The 20,613-nt window shown below is 42.6% G+C and overlaps 1 pseudogene; it reads right to left on the minus strand.

Moving 5' to 3' along the window:
* Window positions 1–538: 538 nt before the first annotated feature.
* Window positions 539–14,967, minus strand: LOC121767111 (annotated as a pseudogene).
* Between the last annotated feature and the right edge of the window lie 5,646 nt (window positions 14,968–20,613).

Genomic DNA, 20,613 nt, shown 5'->3' on the forward strand with positions numbered 1-20,613 from the left:
CATTTTTTCCTTCTTTTCCTTATTCATTTATAACATCACTCAATTTTTTACCTTTTTTTAAAATCATTTTTTTATATTTACCAGTATACTACACAATCCTCATTTTTTCCCCTTTCTTTTATCATATTTGTTACTCCAATGTATTAAAAGGAAACAAAATTAATTATAATTAAAATTTATAATTAATTACTAAAGTAATAGGCAAAATTGATGTTTACTCAGCTGTTTCACATCTTTTTGCTCTTCCACTTGTGGAAATCATGTACTCCATTAACTGGTTTCATAATGCAACAGGGAAATTTTGCAGAATTAGAAGTACTCCATAATTAATGAAATATTAAATATGAAATAAGTATAGATTCATCTCATATCTCATTTATTCATCTCATAATATTGATTGTGGTCAAAGCTAGTTAATTGATAGCACACTTTTAATCATTTATCATCTACCACAACATAAATGATTCATCTCATATCTCATTTCACTAATATTTACCAATACAATGGCCATACTTATATCTCGAAAAGTTAATAACAATGATCACTAAAAACATAATTTTCAAATGGATAAAAGTACTAAAACTAACAAGGAAAGAGCAAGAAGTCAGGCTCTACATGTAATTTCCTATTCACAAAACTAATTGAACCTAGCTTGTTATTACACCATATCAATTGCTCCCTTGTCACTTTTGACATATTCAAAACTCTAGAAACTAACTTCATATCCACTTGAGAGAAAAAATACAGAACTTGGTCCGAATCATCTTCTTCCCTATACCTTCTGATCTTCCTTAAAATGCAATTCTCACTCCTCAGCACCTCCTTCAGCTTCCTCTCCTTCTGCATTCCGAGAAAACACGACGCGATAAGCAACGTATTTCGACATAATATACGACATAGATTAAGAAGGAGAAGAAGACCTTATGAAGATCTTTCCTGATCTCCACCAGCAACTTATGCTCCTCTTGGCTGGGAAGCTCGGGCGTTTTCTTGCTCGTCCCTGCAGCCGAACAATCCTTGTCTGCACGGACGAATCGCCAGAACGTTCGTATTGACTCCTCGACGATCTCCACAAGCATGTCGCTTGTAACAATGTACTCATCCATGTCTCTTTTCTCTGCCTTCCTCTTGTCTTTCAAGTTGTCCTCTGCAATGAAGCCATGTCATATTTAGCATTGTATAGTTAAAACACGAGATTGATTAACTTCGTGTTCCCACCTCGTATGACGGGAACTTGAAGAAGGTTGCGGACAGCACACCGTGTCTTGACATAGTTCTGCACCCTCGGGCCTTGAAACAGCTCGTCCTCGGTGAATCTGTTGATCAGCACTTGGAACTGCTGGAACTCATTGGCGACCTCGTTGTACCTCCGCCTTCCACGTGGATCAGTGTCCCACAAGTCCCAGGCTTTCTCGTACTGCCAGTGCAAGAACTCCCACGAGAGGCACATCTGCCCGACGTACACTGCCTCGAGATCGCCCTGCAGCTCCTCCACAAACTTCTTCATCGGGTCGCTCCCGTGGATCTTGTGTTTCGACAGCCATAAATTTTGGGACACGAGTGATTTGAGCGTTGGCGCACGTTTCTGCTTCGATATCGATTGTAGAGGATCCTTTAGCTGCAGAAATCCTGCATTAAGCAAAGTTTGAAACTATAGTAAGAATCACAACTCACAAGATCAATGTAGTAACTTACAATATGTTCATGAAATTATCACTCCCTATACTAATAAAATCTAAATATCATAAATACAACATCGAATAAAGCATTTTTGCCATGGAAAAGGCTGCCTATTGACTGTATGAGTTTGACAGAGGAAAATTTTGGAAACTGGGAAAGAAAATTTGGTGTTTGAATTGAAGAGATTGTTAGGTCTCGTGATTCCACAACATTTATTGTTGATGAGAAATTGGAATAGTCCAACAAAAAGCATTGGTTATTACATTGACTTTTTTCAAATTTATTGCCTACTACCAACTACCTATTCAAATCTCCACCTCAAAAATGGTGTGTCATCGACTCATTCTTCCTATGCCTTCAACCAAACTAAGTCTCATGCTTTATCTGTTTCTAGACATTTCAACAAACAAGATCTCGTGGGACCTCTCTTCATCCCAACACCAACAATAATCAAATCAATTCATCCATTTTCTTGCATAAACAAAGGCACATTGCTGTTTAGACATACAATCAAGACAAGAATGTAATAACAAAAAGCAAAATACTGCAAGAAAGAAGGCCGAAAACGGATAATGATCACATAAGGAAACGGAGGGAGCAACGGGAACTAACCCATGGCATACATCTTCTGGTAGTTTATGATGTCGAATTTGCGCATTCGCTCCCTATAACTCTTGTAGAACTTATGAAGCTCGCCTATGCAATCCTCTCGTTGGGACTCATCGATCCGCCATGGCTTCAAGTCGTCGTTTATTTTGGGGGACTCCGAATCCTCTAGAATGGTGGGGAGGCCGGTAGCCTTCACCTTCTTCAACTCCATCTTCAGCTGCTCAATTAGCTCTTGATGCTCCCACAGCAATTCCAGCTTGCTCGGATCCTCAGAATCCAACACCGATGAATCCTTAGACGTTAACTTCTCAGAATCATCATCATCATCATCATCATCATCACCATTGGTAGTAACAACATTGCCTACATTGCTATCTGATGGATCCGCGAATTATTGATGTTAGTAAATGCTGGTAGAGAATTATGACACAATGAATTTACGTGGTTCGATTTACTGAGGTAAATCTACGTCCACGGGGAGAAATGAGGGCAGGTTTGTATTGCTTGATCTGCGAAAATACAGCTTACAATACAGACTTGCTATATGCTATTTTATCTCTAGAGAGCTTAACCCTTTTCTATCAGATCTAAGTTCTATTTATACATTGAACTAGGATCGTGGTTTGCAGCCCCACTAACAAGATCGTGGGTGAGCAATAACTGCTCAATAACTGCTTCATACCACTAAATAGATCGTGGGTATAGTGGAGGTCGTGGAGGCCTTTCGTGAGTCCACCAACTCCTAGTTCGGTCGAATGCTGAGACCGAACTGCTGGACTTTACCGATCAGCTCTTGCCGATCTGAGAGGAGAGCTTGACTGGTCGGCTTTTACCAAGCTGTAGGCTGAGTCCGAACTCTTTGGTCGTGCCGAACTCTTTGGTCGTGCCGAACTCTTTGGTGCCGAACAGATACTCTTTCTTGGGCTCTGGGCTGATGGGCCGTCACTGTTATTGGGCTTGCCATTAGGGTTTAGTTCGTACCCCATCACTACCCCCCCCGAAAAGCGAAGTGGATCACTTCGGCGAGGTGAGTCACTTCGGCATTCTGGATAACGGTAAGGGGGAGGCTGACGTCAGGGGACGTGCCTAGCGCATGCCTGCATTAAATGCGACAGTAAAATCCGGCCGTTGATTCCTGAAAAGGTGGGATTCGAAACGGCGCAACGATTTCGAAATCTTTCCCGTATCTGATAAATACGCTCTTTCTTCATCATTGAAGCACTTTTGCTGTTGCGTCTTCTATACTCTCTTTCTTGCGAAAATTCTCTCTCCGCTTTCAAGAATTTTTTCCAGACTATCTTCACCTTCAAAAGTAAGAAAAATGTCTTCTTCTTCTTCTTCGGAGTCGGGTAGCGTTAGGAAAGGGGGTAAGGGGTCTTCTAGCCGGAAAGAATCCGGGGAGAAGACCGTAGAGTATTTTCACAGTATCTTGAGTAAGGATACTGTGATATCCCTTTACGAAAAATACTCTTTTCCTGGGGGGAAGGCGGTGGTACCTGACGGTGATCACAGGGCTGACTCCCCGCCGGAGGGTTACGTCACCGTGTACGAGGCCTGCTTAGAATGCGGGCTTCGTTTCCCCCTCCCTTCTGCCTTTATAGATTTACTAGATTTTTTTCAGCTTCCTTTAGGCCAGGTGACTCCGAACTCTTGGAGGCACTTGTCGGCCTTCGCTGCCGAACTCCGTAGGTTAGGAAGGGATTTGTCTTTGAAGGCGATCCTTAAATTCTTTCAATTTAAGAGGAAGGGGTCTTGGTTTTACTTGATCCCTTTACAGCCTTTTAGGGCCTTTTGTAAAACGAAGTGGCCGAAGTGGCAAAATCGCTTCTTCTACTATGATAGGACCGCGGCTCCTAGTTTTCCCTGGAGAGGGCCGGAGTCCGTTATCCGTCACCCTCGGCCTGAACCGTTGGACGAGCTCGACGGCGAGCTCAACAAGATTCCCCTAGTTAGGAAACAATACACGGAGTCTGAGCTCGTCAAGGGCGACGTCGTGTTCGACATCTCGTCTTCGGACGAAGAGGCCGAGGGTGAGGATTTCTCTTTATCTTTATGCTCTACTGCTTTAACGAAGAAAATCTGACTTTGCTTTCTTGCTTTTTGGCAGTGTTCATGTTGAATAAGGCTATCAGAAAGTCCTCCGAGCTTGTGGAGCCGGAGAGAGAGAAGGCTACCAGCTCGGCGCCTGATGCCGAGAAGAATCCGAAGAGGCAAAAGACCTCTTCGGGTCCAAAGAAGCCGGAGTCGACTTCGGCAAATAGGAAGGGGAAGACCCAGAAGCCCCCGAGAGCGCCAGAGAAAGACATGGTCTTGGCGCCTCCTTCGGAGCATATCTGTGAGCCATTTCTATGGCCCACGGACTTCGCCGAGGTGAATTGTCTTCTTGATTCCTTGGCTTGGCTTCTGTCCTGTATTTTTGGTGCCCTCTGTTAACTTTTTTCCTTATCCATTTTCAGAGGAATGATATGCTCTCCAAGCTCGTCGCCGTCGAACCCTCCAAAGCGTCCAATGACTATGCCGAGATGCAGAGGAAGTTGGCGGCTGCTTGTCATCGGGCCGAACAGGCTGAGGCTAAATTTGAGAAGGCCAGAGCTGCTAGGATTTCGGCCCAGGATGAAGCTCAGTTTGCCAAAAACCAGCTCGTCATCCAGCGAGAGCAGGCGAAGCGGAGCGATGCTGCTGCCGTGGTTGCCCAAGGGGAGGCTCTCCGTGTTTACACGGAGAAACTCTTTTTGAGCAGCCAGTTCTCGGCCTTTGTCGGTAGCCTGGTAAGGCTAATTGCCGATAAGGGCGAGCAGGGGGCCGACGTCGTGCTGCCTCTGTACAGCCGAGAGATAGCAGCTCGGCTTCAGAATCTGCCGCTCCTTGAGGAGCTCGCTTCATCTTCGGTCCTGCTTTCTGCAGACCGAGTCCGGAGTTGTCGAGCTGATCGGGACGAGAACCTGGAGGCTATCTTTGCCTCCGTGGGACCCGTTTCACCCGCTTCGACTTACAACGGAGAGGGTGAGGCCGAGCCGCTGGAGCGGGAGGCCGAAGTCGATCAGGCCGGGCATCCGGAGAAGGAGGCCGATCAGGAGGCGGAGGCGAGGCCGGCAGGAGGCGAGGCCGAGGCTGAGGTAGCCCAGGAGAAGGAAGCTGTACCAGACCGAGGAGCCGGAGACGAAGCAGGCGGAGTATGATTTCGTCTCCCTTCTCTTAGTCTAGTTTCTTCCTTGTAAAATGGCCTTGAAGCCCTAGTGTAAAAAATTTTCCTTGTGAATGAAAAATTCTCTACATTTGTCTTCGTATAGCTTTTCGTACTCGCCTTTATTCCTGTTGTATTTTACTATCTGCTCGGTATAGCTGCCGAACTAATAGCTGCTTTGTACTCAAGGAGATGGAGATACTTCACTGGAAACGGCTGTACTCTTCGGCTTTAGACGAAGCTGAGAGAAGAGCTATAGCCGATCAGACGAAGAATGACGAGCTTCTGGCTCGTTTAGTGAAGCTGGAGGCCGATATCAAGGACTTAGAGTCCGATAAGAAAGATCTGGAGGCCGAGCTGAATACGACCATTGCTGAGAGGACTGCGTACGAGGATTACATCCGTGTGCGCGGGGGATTGACCATATCAGATGTTCAGAGTCGAGTTGACGAACTGTGGGAGGAATATCTTGTACTCCGGAGGAACAATGCGCTGGAGAGCTCGGCTTGCCAACAAGTTGTGAAATCACTACGGCGTTGGGCTTCTCGGTACAACATTGTTCTTTCTCGGCGCCCCTCCATAGAAAGATTCCTTCGGCATATCGTGCCAACAGATGCTCGCACTCCAGATCAAACCTCTGGTTCCCTTGTTCAAAATCCTACTCCAAGTCAACAACGAACTCCGGAACAGCCGGAAACGTCTAGACGAGAACGGGCTCAGGAGCAACCGGAATCGTCAAGACAGGGACGGACTGAAATTCGCCGAGGAGTTGTGACTATGAGCGAGCAAGATCAGCAGATGCTTATTGCAGAGACTCTTCATCGCCGAGGTGTTAGGACTTCTCGGGCTCGGGGAAGAGGCGTTGGGTCGAGGATAGCATCTCGTCGACCTGCTTATTCTTCATCTGCTCGGAACGACCGAACTCGGCTTCCAGAGGATTTTGTGAATAGGTGGCTCAACTTTAGCAACCCCGGACAGTAGAATAGTCCTTTGTAATAGTAGGGTAGCGGAGTTGTATGCTGAACAAGATTTGAAAAATGAAATTTTGTCTCCACCTCTAACACTGTATTTACAGCTTAGCGAAAAAATTTCATCGTACTTGTCCTCGGTCTTATGAAGTATACTTCTTTGATCGGACTTGGTCCTTGGTCTTATGAAATAAACTTCTTTGACCGGACTCGTCATTGGTCTGATGAAATAAACATCTTTGACCGGACTCGTCATTGGTCTGATGAAATAAACATCTTTGACCGGACTCGTCTTTGGTCTGATGAAATAAACATCTTTGACCGGACTCGTCTTTGGTCTGATGAAATAAACATCTTTGACCGGACTTGGTTTGTGTTCTAATTTGGCGATTTTTGTCGCCGGGATCGAACTTTCCCTTGTCCTAATTCGGCGAGTTTTATCGCGTGGATCGGACTTTCCCAGTTAACCGAAGTGGTCTTATGCAGTAAACCTCTTTGACTAGACATGGTCGTCCTCGGTCTTATGAGGTAAACTTCTTTGACCGAACTCAGTCGTCCTAATTCGGCGAGGTTTATCGCGTGGATCGGACTTTCCCTTATTGCAGTTCGTTTCAGACGAAGTGCTTATTAAGCTGAATTGCGGTCTTGTATCCTCCTTGGAAGCTTGGACGCACAATCGTTGGCTTATTGCAGTTCGTTTCAGACGGACTGCTTGTTAAGCTGAATTGTGGTCTTATATCCTCCTTAGAAGCTTGGACTCACAATAGTCTTTAATAATCGATCTAAAAAGGGGATCAGTCTTTAAAGAACGATATACCTTGGTACCATTTGTAAGAGACGACAAGCACATAGAGACAAAACACATAGAGAAAAAAAGAAAAAGACGAAAGAAAAAAAAACTTTAAACTTTTATAAAACGACAAGTAAAAGATACAAGTAAAAAAAAAAAAACAAACAAATAAAAACATGTACCCCTATGACCGAACTAGACACAAGACAGACTGACCGGACTTTGTCTCTTACAAGTGGAACTTCTTGAGGTTGGAGACGTGCCATGTTCGGGGTACTTGTTCTCCTGACATGTGAGTCAATTTATAAGACCCTTTGCCGAGGACTTCTGACACCCGATATGGACCCTCCCATGTGGGCTCGAGTTTGCCCAGCTTTTCTGCTCGGCTTACTTCGTTGTTTCTCAAGACGAGATCTCCCACTTGAAATTGAAGCTTTTTCACCCTTTGGTTATAGTACCGGGCTACTTGCTCCTTATACTTGGCTGCTTTTATGCACGCCAATTCTCTTCTTTCTTCGGCGAGATCTAGTTCTGCTCTCAGTCCGTCGTCATTCATTTCTGAGGAGAAATTTAGAGTTCGGGGACTGGGTACGCCGATCTCCACCGGGATTACGGCTTCAGTGCCGTACACCAGACTATACGGAGTTTCACCGTTGGAGGTTTTGGGTGTAGTTCGGTAGGACCATAGGACTTGAGGGAGATTTTCTACCCATTGTCCTTTGGCTTGTTCTAACCGAGCTTTTAACCCTTTCACCAGAATCCGGTTCGTTACTTCCGCTTGTCCGTTTGCTTGGGGATGGGAGACCGAAGTGAACCGCTGTTGAATGTTTAGCTCTTGGCACCAATTCTTGAACGTCTTGTCGGTGAACTGAGTCCCATTATCCGAGATGAGGATGTGGGGTATGCCAAATCGGCACACTATGTTCTTCCAGACGAAGTCCAATGCCTTTGAGCTCGTTATCGTAGCTAATGGTTCAGCCTCCACCCACTTCGTGAAGTAGTCCACGGCAACGATAAGGAATTTCATTTGCCGAGGAGCTTGAGGAAGTGGTCCCACTATGTCTATGCCCCATTGCATGAAAGGCCAAGGGCTTTGCATAGTGTACAGATCGGTCTGCGGCATCCTTGGGACATTTGCATGAATTTGGCACTTCGTACACTTCTTGACGAGCTGCACTGCCTCTTGTACCATGGTTGGCCAATAATATCCCCATCTCAGAACTTTTTTAGCTAAAGCTCTGGCTCCGATGTGGCTACCGCACGATCCTTCATGAACTTCTCTGAGGATGTAGTCCGTCTCTTCTGGTCCTACGCACCGCAATAACGGCTGGAGGTAAGACTTTCTAAAGAGGACTCCTTCATGAAGTTCGTACCGAAGAGCTCGGCACGTGATCTTCCGAGCTTCTCTCTTATCCTCGGGCAATTGTCCTTGATCCAGATACTGCAAGATCGGCGTCATCCAGTTCGGCGAGCTGGATACTGAATGTACCTCGGCTTCATCAATGCTTCGATGCATTAATTCTTCCGCCTTTGAGCTCGGATCTGAGGCCAACTTACTTAAGATATCTGCTCGGCTATTTTCCGCTCTGGGAATACGGATTATCCGAAAATAGGAGAAACTTCGGCTGATGCTTTGCGCTTTGTCCAAATACTTCTTCATTCTCTCGTCACGGGCTTCACTTGTACCCAACATGTGATTTACTATGACTTGTGAATCACAATGGACTTTGAGAGATTTGACGAGCAGACTTTGCGCTAACTGGAGTCCGGCCAGGAGGGCTTCGTACTCGGCTTCATTATTAGTAGTGGGGAATAGGAACCGAAGTGAGTAGGTTACCTCGTGTCCGTCGGGAGCGACAAGTAGAATACCAGCTCCACTTCCCATCTTGTTTGAAGCTCCATCTACGAATCCGCTCCAACAGTCCGGCGGTTCTACTTCGGATTCCAAGGGCTGTGCTAGTTCGGCATTGGCAGAATTCTTCTGTTCGGCAATAACAGGACTTGCTTGATCGAACTTTGCTTCTGCAAGAAAATCTGCCAAGGCTTGTCCCTTGATGGCTTTCCGAGGTAGATATTCAATTGTGTGCTCTCCCAACTCTATAGCCCACTTGGCGATTCTGCCTGATGCTTCCGGTTTGGTCAACACTTGCCGAAGTGGCAGATCAGTTAAGACGCATACCTTGTGAGCATAGAAGTATGGCCGCAGTCTCCTTGCTGCATTTACTAATGCCAGAGCAATCTTTTCCAGTGGTTGATACCTTGTTTCTGGACCTCTTAATGCTCGGCTTGTAAAGTAGATGGGAAGCTGCTTTAGGCCTTCTTCTCGTACAAGCACCGCGCTGATGGTTTGATCCGATGCCGCTAAGTATAAGAATATTACTTCGGCTTCGGTTGGAGCAGAGAGCATAGGAAGCTCGGCTAGATAACTTTTGAGCTCGTCAAAGGCCTTTTTCTGCTCGGCTCCCCACTCGAACTTTGGTGCCTTTTTCAACACCGTGAAGAACGGCAGTTGCTTTTCGGCTGCTTGAGAAAGGAATCGATTCAGTGCGGCTAGGCATCCGGTTAGCCTTTGCACGTCATGTATGGACTTCGGCATTGCCATGTTTTGAACGACTTGAACTTTTGAGGGGTTTGCCTTGAGTCCGTCCTTTGAAACCCAACAACCCAGAAACTTTCCCGAATCTACCAAAAAGGTACACTTTTGGGGATTAAGTTTGAGGTTGGCTTTCTTGAGCACGTTGAGAGTGGACTTGAGGTTGTGCTCGTACTCCGAAGTGCTTTTGCTTTTGACGACTATATCGTCAACATACACTTCGACCTCCTTTCCAATCAGGTGCCGAAAAAGCTTGTCTACCATCCTTTGATAAGTGGCTCCGGCATTCTTTAAACCGAATGGCATCTTTTTATAAGCGAAAATGCCGAAATCAGTAATGAAGGCCGTTTTTGAAGCGTCAATCTCATCCATTAAAACTTGATGGTATCCTTTGTACAGATCAAGAAAACAAAAAATTTCAAAGCCTATCAAAGCTTCTACTTTTTTATCTATGTTCGGAAGGGGATAGCAATCTTTGGGACAGTGCTTATTTAGATCGGTGAAATCTATGCACATCCGCCATCCTCCTTCCTTTTTCTTGATCATGACAGGATTGGCTACCCACGAAGGGTACTTCACTTCGAATAACACATCCGCCTTCAATAATTGACGGACTTCGTCATGGATGACTTGATTTCGTTCTGCCGCAAAGAGTCTTTGCTTCTGTTTTATCGGCCGGACTGAAGGATCAATATTTAACCGATGAGTGATTACCTCGGGGGGCACTCCGGTCATGTCCAACGGAGACCATGCAAAGACGTCTTTATACTCCTTGAGGAGCTGGATGGTTTTTTCCCGAAGTAGGGGCGTTCCCGCGAAGCCGATCTTAACCGTTCGGGATGGATCGTCTTCGTACAGCTGAACGGTCATCGAGTTCGGCTCCGGTATGACTTCGGTCATCGCCTCTGACTCCGGCTGCTGTGATTGCTATGCTTGGTGGTGCCGATCTGACTGCTCGGCACTTCTAAGCGCAATTTGCAGACATTCCTTTGCTCTCTTTTGGTCACCTCGGATGACCGCTATCCCTCCTTTAGTGGGGATCTTGATGGTGAGGTGATAGGTGGAGCAAACGGCCCGAACTGTGTTGAGCCAGTCTCTTCCCAGGATGACGTTGTACGGGGACCGAGCTTTCACCACGAAAAACTCAATCATCGTACTGGAGCTAGTAGGCGCTTTCCCCACCGTGATCGGAAGGCTGATAATACCTTCAGGGCGGGTGTCCTCCTGGGTGAAGCTCTTCAGGGGAAGCGGAGCCGGACTGAGCCGAGCTGGGTCCACTTCTAGTTTGTCGAAGCACTCTTTAAAAAGAATGCTAACCGACGCTCCTGTATCCACAAACACCGTGGATCAGTTTGTTTGCCACTCCGGCTTGGATGACAATGGCGTCTTGGTGAGGAGAGATGGCCGGGACGGGATCAGCAGCCGAGAACGTAATCACTTCGTCCTGCTTCAGCCTTTTATGCGTTGGCTCCTCTCGATTGGAGCCTCTGCGTTCTGACTTTAGGGACGACTTGGTCTTCCCGGCAGGGAGCGCGTCAATAGTCTGGATTACTCCATCATATTGCGGCTCGTCATCGTCTTCGGGATCCGGCTGCCTTTTCGGATCCTGAGGGGCGCAGTTCGCACCACTCTGCTTTTTATTCTTCTTTGGCTGCTTACTTCGGTATTTTTTCAATGTCCCTGCCTTCACAAGAACATCGATACCTGCAGCCAAGTTTCTGCACTCCTCAGTATCGTGACCGTGGTCTTGATGGTAGGAGCAGTAGTTATCCTGTGGTCGGCGCGCGGCTGATTTCGTCATCCGCTTTGGCTTTTCGAATAGGTCAGAGTGCAGTTCGAAAATTTCCGCCCTCGGCTTGTTCAGCGGTACGAACTGAGCGGGCGGCTTCTCGGGATTGAGACGAGGTCCCAATCTGTCTTGCACCGGAGCCCTTTGAATTCTTTCAAATGGAGTCCGGCGAGGATGCCCCTGATCGCTATGATCGGGCTTCCTTCTGTCTCCTCGGGACGATGAGCTGTCTAACGACCGTTTACGACGGTCTGCCTCATCGGCCCGGGAGTACTGGTCCGCAATGTCCCACATTTCCTGAGCTGTCTGCGGACCGCACTCAACGAGCTTCCTGTAGAGAGCTCCGGGCAGGATTCCATTTTGGAATGCCGAGATGACAAGCAGATCGTTGAGATCGTCTACTTGCAGGCATTCCTTGTGGAATCTTGTCATAAAGTCGCTAATTTTTTCGTCGCGACCTTGACGAATGGAAAGCAGCTGAGCCGAAGTGATTCGGGCTTCCGCTTTCTGAAAGAACCTCCTGTGGAAGGCATCCATTAGATCTCGGTAAGATCTGATGCTGCCCTGGGGGAGGCTATCGAACCACCTTCTCGCGTTCCCGATGAGCAGCTCGGGAAACAGCTTGCACATGTGGACCTCGTTGAGACCCTGGTTCGCCATGTTATATTGATAGCGCCCCAAGAAATCGTGAGGGTCCACGAGCCCGTCGTAAGTCATCGACGGAGTTCGGTAGTTCTGTGGTAGGGGAGTTCGGGTGATGTCGTCCGAGAACGGAGTCTTCAGTGCTCCGTACACGGCGAATCCGATATCTCGTCGGTATGGAGGAGATTGAGTTCTCCTGTGATTCCGGTACCGAGGAGGAGCTGGAATATGTCGGGGTTGAGGATTCTTTCTCCTGGGAGATGCGACACTACTGCGGTAGTGACTTTCTTGTGCGGAGGGAGAAGGAGAATCCGTCGTTTTCGTCTCCGGCTGCTTTTGGCTTTTTCGCAGGAAGGTTAAGAATTCCTCCTGCTTTTCAGCCAAAAACTGCTTAACAGCCTCATTCAAATCGGGCTGCTGGGAAGACTCAGTGGGACGATTTTTGGAGCGGCTTGTTCCTTCGCCATGAGAACTGGTGGTGGATTTATCCCTAGGCTGTTTTCCCGACCTATGGGATGGATTGGCTTCCTCCTGGTTCTCACGGGCTGGAATACGGGTATTCTGCGATCTGGTATGCATTTTTTGGGTGGAAAAAATGGATCAAAAATTCGCTTTATCACAAATTTTGTTCTCTGCTTCCCACAGACGGCGCCAGTGATGGATCCGCGAATTATTGATGTTAGTAAATGCTGGTAGAGAATTATGACACAATGAATTTACGTGGTTCGATTTACTGAGGTAAATCTACGTCCACGGGGAGAAATGAGGGCAGGTTTGTATTGCTTGATCTGCGAAAATACAGCTTACAATACAGACTTGCTATATGCTATTTTATCTCTAGAGAGCTTAACCCTTTTCTATCAGATCTAAGTTCTATTTATACATTGAACTAGGATCGTGGTTTGCAGCCCCACTAACAAGATCGTGGGTGAGCAATAACTGCTCAATAACTGCTTCATACCACTAAATAGATCGTGGGTATAGTGGAGGTCGTGGAGGCCTTTCGTGAGTCCACCAACTCCTAGTTCGGTCGAATGCTGAGACCGAACTGCTGGACTTTACCGATCAGCTCTTGCCGATCTGAGAGGAGAGCTTGACTGGTCGGCTTTTACCAAGCTGTAGGCTGAGTCCGAACTCTTTGGTCGTGCCGAACTCTTTGGTCGTGCCGAACTCTTTGGTGCCGAACAGATACTCTTTCTTGGGCTCTGGGCTGATGGGCCGTCACTGTTATTGGGCTTGCCATTAGGGTTTAGTTCGTACCCCATCACTATCATCAAAATCTTGTTTCAATCCATCAACATTGCTATCAACATCTTCTAGCTTCTTTAACTCTTCCATTATATCACTATCTTCTTCATCAAATTCATCGGTTTCTTCGAAACCAGATACTTCACTTTCTGAATCCATCGCATCATCCACATCAAATCCTCCCCCGAAATCCCCATCCGACAAGAATCCATCGCTGTAAGAATCCACCAAATGGTTCATAACCGAACGCAAATGATCAAAACTAGTCGACTCCGAATCACAATCCATAACCTCGGAACTTTTCTCTGAATCTAATCGACATTCCTCAACTATTTGCGAGTTCTCGGTGAATCCCTCTTCCTCAATTTTCTCTTCATCACTGGCCTCAATTTCTTTGCCTTTATCATGAACACGAACGCTACCTGTTTGATCAAAGTCCTCCAAATTCCCAGCTTCAGAAGCCTCTGTTTTCTCAAACGAGCAGTCGATTTCACCCTCTTTAACCGGGAAAGTCTCTGCCTCGTCAATAAAAGCGCTGACGAAGCTCTTCGCAGATGAGAACTGATACATGTTAACAGTTGCACAAGGGACCACCTCCGAATTCAATGCATCACCAGTTTCTTTATTGAGTCGGCTAAACTCATCGAATGTCGGAAACTTGAATTTTAAATGTTCCACCGGCTTCTCCTCCTCCTCCACCGCCGCATCGCCACCATCGACGTTTACACTCTCATCACCACTAATCTCATCTTTATCCTCTAAAAAATCCAGCCTCTCTGCTTCAAGGAATTCTATTTTCTCGTCGCTCTTGTTTAAGGCACCACTCCCATCTCCTTGCAACCTGCGGCAAAAACCACAAAAAAAATGATTAACGGTTGAAATAATGAACGACCTACAAAAACAGGGCAAATGAAGAAGCGCCGAAAACCTCAAAAGAAAAGCGGAGATGAAGCTGAGAAGCGGGCGCAGATAAAGGCGGATGAATAAGAAGAGCTTCTGAGGACTAAAACCGGCCATATCCAGAGAGAAACATTCGAATCGTATAAATTAAGTTGGAAGCAACGGAATTTTGATGGGAGCTTTGAAAAAATCAACGAGGAAACCGACTTAACAGCTGCAAAAATAGTAGTGGTGAGGAAATCAATCCGAGTCAGAAAGGAAGTTGAAATCCGACCTAATAGGAAGGGGAGATGAGATTTAGAGGGGGAGATGGTTACGCGCCAGCGACTCGGTCTCCACGGTTACATGCAGCGACGCCTCAACCAAAAAACTCACGCTTAAAATATGGCTTTTTTCGGAGTTTCAGTGAAGATGGAGAGAGGAAGCAGAGAGAGAGGTGGGAAATGGAAGATAAATTAAGAAACAGAGGAAGATAATTTTGACATTCAGAATTTTAGGAATTACAAATTGATAATAATACGGAAAAAGCTGTGTGTAATTAAAAATATAACTATAAGCTCCACGTGGGTCACTCGTTGCCTTTTTTTAAAAAGAAAATATTTTTAAATAGTAATGTTTTTGGTTATTTTGTGCATTGTCAATTTTTAAAATGTTGAAAATATTTTTGTTGGTGAGCATTCCATTAAATGCTATAGTATTAATAATAATTATATCCACCTAGGATTTGCCGAACTCGATGTTTAATAAAGGAAAATATTTTTGTAATTGCTAGTATATAATAAGGAGTCGATGTTTAATTAATATTACAAAGAAAATACTTGTGTGATTTCGCTTTGATTTTTATTATATTTAATTAATTTTTCGTTCATGAAATTACGTCTCATTTTATCATTTAGGTACGTCCACATTTAAAGACTTAATTAAACTATATTCTACTATTAAATTATTGATTCAGTTAAAAGAATAAATGATTCATTTACTTTAGGATGTCCATAAAAGAAATACTCCATACAAATCAATTAATTTGGACAAAGAGATTATTTTTAATATTGTGTTAGAGCAAGACCTACAAATTTAAGACTGAGGAAGTACTAAAATGGAAGTACTATGTGTTCCACACAAAAAAATATGGTAGACTTTAGTGCTTTTTCAAATTAGATTTAGGGAAATTATGATACTTTTTGGAGTTGGTGTTGAAATGTGAATATTTAAGTGATAATATGTCACACCATTATCATGATTTATGAATTGATTTGTGCTAGGGAATATGATTACAAAGAGAGTAAAATTTTTTAAGTAGTGGAGTAGTAATTAAATAATCTTAGATGTTTTCTCATCCAATATTTACTGCTCCAAAATCATAAAAATATCCCTCCTTTCCTTTCTTTGGTAACTGCCGGATGCACGAATTAATACCTTCAAATACGTGCTAAAATAATGGTCTCTTTGCTTTTTCGCAAGATTTATTAATAATGTTATTTTCTAGTATTTGGTTAGTAGTTATAGACTTATAATGAGGTTGTACATTGTAATAATTGCGTGGATAATAATTTGCCGACTATTATAATAAGTCAAAAGGGGAATAATTAACCTTTCATAACGTTATTGTACTATGGATATCAAATATCCCAGTCTAAAGATTAGGACTGTGGTATTTATTTACTAAATAAAAAGAACCTTTAAAGTGGACGAAGAATTTTCCAAAGACATTAAAATTTAAAAAAATTGGCTCTCTAGAAAATTTATTTAACATCTAGAAGGAATGCTGAATTTTTAATCGTAGTTACAGTTACGCACACGCTTTGTTATAAATACTTTAATTTTGGAGTAATATTTAAGTAGTACTATATTTATGGATATAAATTTGCGGCCATATTATTAATAAAACATTCCCCACTTGTGATTGACGCAGTCAAAGTTCGTCTAAATTAGAGTCTATATATCTTTTAGTAATTTCTTTTATTTATTTCGACATTTGTAAGTTATTTGGTGTAGTTTTTTTTTTTATTAAGATTTGGTATAAATTGTTATTAATATTTAGTTTTCACGAGCTTTTGAGAAATAATAAAACTAGGGTTATTCTCCAAATTGAATTTTTCCGATAGTTACCTTAAAAAAAAGAGATTAAAATTATTCATTTAATACCAGCATCATATGGGTAGGCCAAATAGTAGTAATAGCTGTATGTCGACACGATGTAAAACGACGTCGTCTTCCCCTACAACGGACAATAAATAGTCCTGTCTAAAATCTGATTGGCTGTCTTGTTTATTATAGTTTTCAACCCACTAAATAATTTTGTCTACCATTCAACTATATTGCTGTTGGTAGATATTATTTCACTCTCTAATATCTTGTCATTTATGATGATGTTGTTGTTTAGTAAATTTAATTTACATTGCCTTTTTATTCCCACCTGTATCCTTTTATAGTCATCTTGTATAGTATTATTCTCGGTTGAAAACTAAATCCCACATATATAACCATTTTAATGAATTTAATTTATATTAGTGATGTACTGTCTTACCAATTATCCCTTCAAATAGTGCATTGTCTTAGGGATAAAATAGTTAATGAATGAGAACAAAAGTTTTAGATTCGAGTCTATCGATACTTTAATTCACGCTTATCAGTTATCCCATCTACATTGGACAGATTCCATTAGAGCATCCACAACGGTGGTGGGAGTGAAGGCCGCCGTCCGTGCCAGGGGCGAGGACGAGGACCGCCGCCGTTGCGCTCGCGCCGTGCCAGCGAGCAGGCGACGTGGCGGCTTATGATTGGGCAACGGCTTATTTTTTTTTTATTTTAAAAATCGTTTTTAAATTATATAAAATGATTAAAAAAATTTTTTCCAAATCCCAAAAATATGGCCGTTTTTTCTGAATTTTTTTGAGTTTTTTTTATTCCCCCCCCCCAAAATCATCTATAAATACACACATTCATCATCCATTTATCACATCAATTCATCTCCCATTCATCTCTCATTCTTAAAATTCTCATACAAACTATCAACACATTCATCCCTCATTCAAAACCTCAAATGGATTTCACCCATATCTCGCCGATGGTATCTACCCAAGGTGGTCGACGTTCGTGAAGACGCTCCACAACCCGCACGACCCGAGGCGGGTTCTTTTTGCGCAGCGTCAAGAGTCCGCGCGGAAAGACGTTGAAAGAGCCTTCGGGGTCCTTCAAGCCCGATTTAACATTGTGAAGGCCCCGGCTCGGCTGTGGTACGTGAATAATATCGCCGACATCATGTTCACGTGTATTATCTTACACAACATGATTATAGCCGACGAAGGGCCAAGGGCGGCTAGCTTCTACGACGAGGATGAAGCCGGAAGCTCAACAGCGAGGTCTCCCCCACGCCGAGGTGAGCATACGGCGGTTGGCCAGAGGATCGAGACAAGGCACATAATGCGCGATACCCGAACCCACATTCAGCTACAAGAAGACCTAATCAAACACATGTGGGCGAAATTCGGCAACGAGTAGTGGTTTTTTTAATTTTTAGTATTTTAATTATGTAATTTTTAATTTTTAGGATTTTAATTATGTCGTTTTTTATTTTATTTGTCATTTGTAATATTATTTATATTTTTTTAATGAATTTTAGTATTATGGAAATGTTTATGTTTAATTGAATATTAATTAATTGTGCTCGTCCTTGCGGAAGAGCACAGTTGTGGGTGTTGTGCTCTTGCCAGAGAGCAGACATGAATAGTACCGCCCGGGCCCACAACCGTACCGGTGGCAAGAACACGGTTGTGGATGCTCTTAGTCCACTACATAGTTGTTTGGTGCCAAAACTATTCAATTTTGAAAATTTTATTAATTATGAATAAAAGAATAAAAATATTTTATAGTAGTACTTTGATTTGTATCACAAGAGACAAAAAAGCTATGGTTGAAATCCGACGGCACAAAAAGTTTTGAACGAAGTCAAACCATTGGAATGCCGCGTGGAATATGTTTTCGGAGTTATGTCAAAATATTTTTTATATAAGCGCTTTTGATACGACCAATTGCGCTTTACTATGTAAATATTAACGCGCTTCTAATTAAAAACAACAACAATTTTATAGGAGTATAAAAGGAGTACGTACGTACACTATTCATTTTCATAATTTACTCTTTTGCTATAGAAAAATGCAGTAAGAGGTTTATCATTTTGTAGATACACTAAAATTCGAAATCAAGTTTTGAGTGTGTGTACACTTTTGTTAGAATATTTGATTAATGCTTTTGAGGTAGATTGGAGTAATAAATACGAAAAGTTAATGTGCAGGTCAACAACTAAATTTTTACCACAGAAAAATACCACAGAAAAAACAAATTATATACTACAAGAGTAGTTTATTTTTTCTTTTTCTTTTTCTTTATCAAAACAAATTTCATTATTAAGTTTTCAATAACGTCAATATATCATTAAAATCATAATTTTCTATTAATTTTTAGTCAATCCCATAATTTTTAAATTGAGATATAAAATATTAGTAACTTATCAATATTTCACCATGGTCAAAATCAAATATGACGTGGCAACAAAGCGATCCATTTTGGATAAATTGATGTTGTTTTAATTCACACTCGGAATACAATACTGAAGTCTCGATGTTTCGTCATTACGCCATACTATGTGATTTTGCCATATTGGTTTAAAATTCAATTATGTTTGACAATTATGAAAATTTGGAAATAGTAATTTTATATTCTAGATTAAAAGTTAATAAAAATGAAAAACGAAATTATGTAATTTAAATGATGCTACATACCCTTGGGTTATGGATCTTATGTTATATTCTCTAGAATTTTGGTATCTTGGAATAGAAACAAAGAAGCATTGTGTACGCAAAGGAGTTATTGCGACTGTGGGTTATCTATTAATGTTAGCAGAATTTAAAACGCAAACATTGTCCTTTTTTTCTGGATTAAGGCCCAACATTTGTTTGGGTTGCATTTTAGGTTATATATATACCTCTATATAGGGTCATGATAATCTACAAACCCTCTATAATACAAATTATATAAACTTTAGGCGTTGACATTGACATTCTCCCCAGTGACAGAATTTGTATTAGGCGTTGACATTGACCCCAGTGACAGAATTTGTATTAGGCGTTGACATTGACATATGAATCACATTGCTAACCGTTGATTACTTACAAGGAGTGTGTAGGATTAAAGTTTGTAGTTTGTATTATAGATAAGAATTTGTATTTGATCACACCTCTCTCTATATATATAATTTTGTGTAACGTACCTTTCTCATTTACTGACCCTACTCAAGTTTTTAAATTAAGAAATAAATTGATAATTTTATACGATGAATTTTGAGTTTTCGACAATGATCTTATTCAATAAAGGGAATATATGGAAGCTCCTCACCAAGACCAAGTAGTGTGTTAATCAAATATTTACTTAATTCATACATCAAAATGAATAAAAGGAGAATATTATTTTTGTGTGTTAATTACAAGTACAATTTGAATAATTCTTTCCTAATTGATGTTTTGATCTTTTCCTGAATCTAGTAAAAGGCCCAATAGTTGGCCTAGTTCCAAATCCCACGCTTGTAATTTTGAGAAAATACAATATTTACACATAGATATTTTTTTTGGATTCCCAAGGTATCCCTCCTACGCTAGTTCAACGGTCAGCGCACTAAACGGTAGAGGACTGGTCATCGTTTCTATCACTTTAACCGAGACGTCTCGAAAAGAAAAATGACTCGGTTTAAATGGGACGGAGAGAGTATGATTGCAGAAAAAGTAGGGTGTATTAGATTTGTTACATTAGTATAGAGTTGCCGTGGAGATGAGGTGCCCCAAAGACCATAGTCATTTTGGAACTAATGCAAATGAATCAACTCCATTCCCATCTAGTCTAAGCACAATAAATCTGGTGAATCAGTTTTCTCATTCTTCTTTTCAAATATTATGGTCCTACTACAAGACTTTAAGGAAAATAATTAATTAAAAGGACTAGCTTGTTGTCCATGAAAATGGGAGAACGAATTGAAAACCACAAAAATAGAAAGATGGGAGGGAGGTTCGCAATTCATTAGTACTAATATTTTCAAACAGCATTTAATTAAACATATTTTTAAGAGCTTACAACATCAGTAACACGGCTCGTTTTGGAGTGAGGCGTGTTAGGACTGTGTTGCAAAGGGTATGGAAAGATGGGAACGGGGGCGAGCTT

The sequence above is a fragment of the Salvia splendens genome, chromosome 15 (genome assembly GCF_004379255.2).
Source record: "Salvia splendens isolate huo1 chromosome 15, SspV2, whole genome shotgun sequence".
NCBI classification, from domain to species: domain Eukaryota; kingdom Viridiplantae; phylum Streptophyta; class Magnoliopsida; order Lamiales; family Lamiaceae; genus Salvia; species Salvia splendens.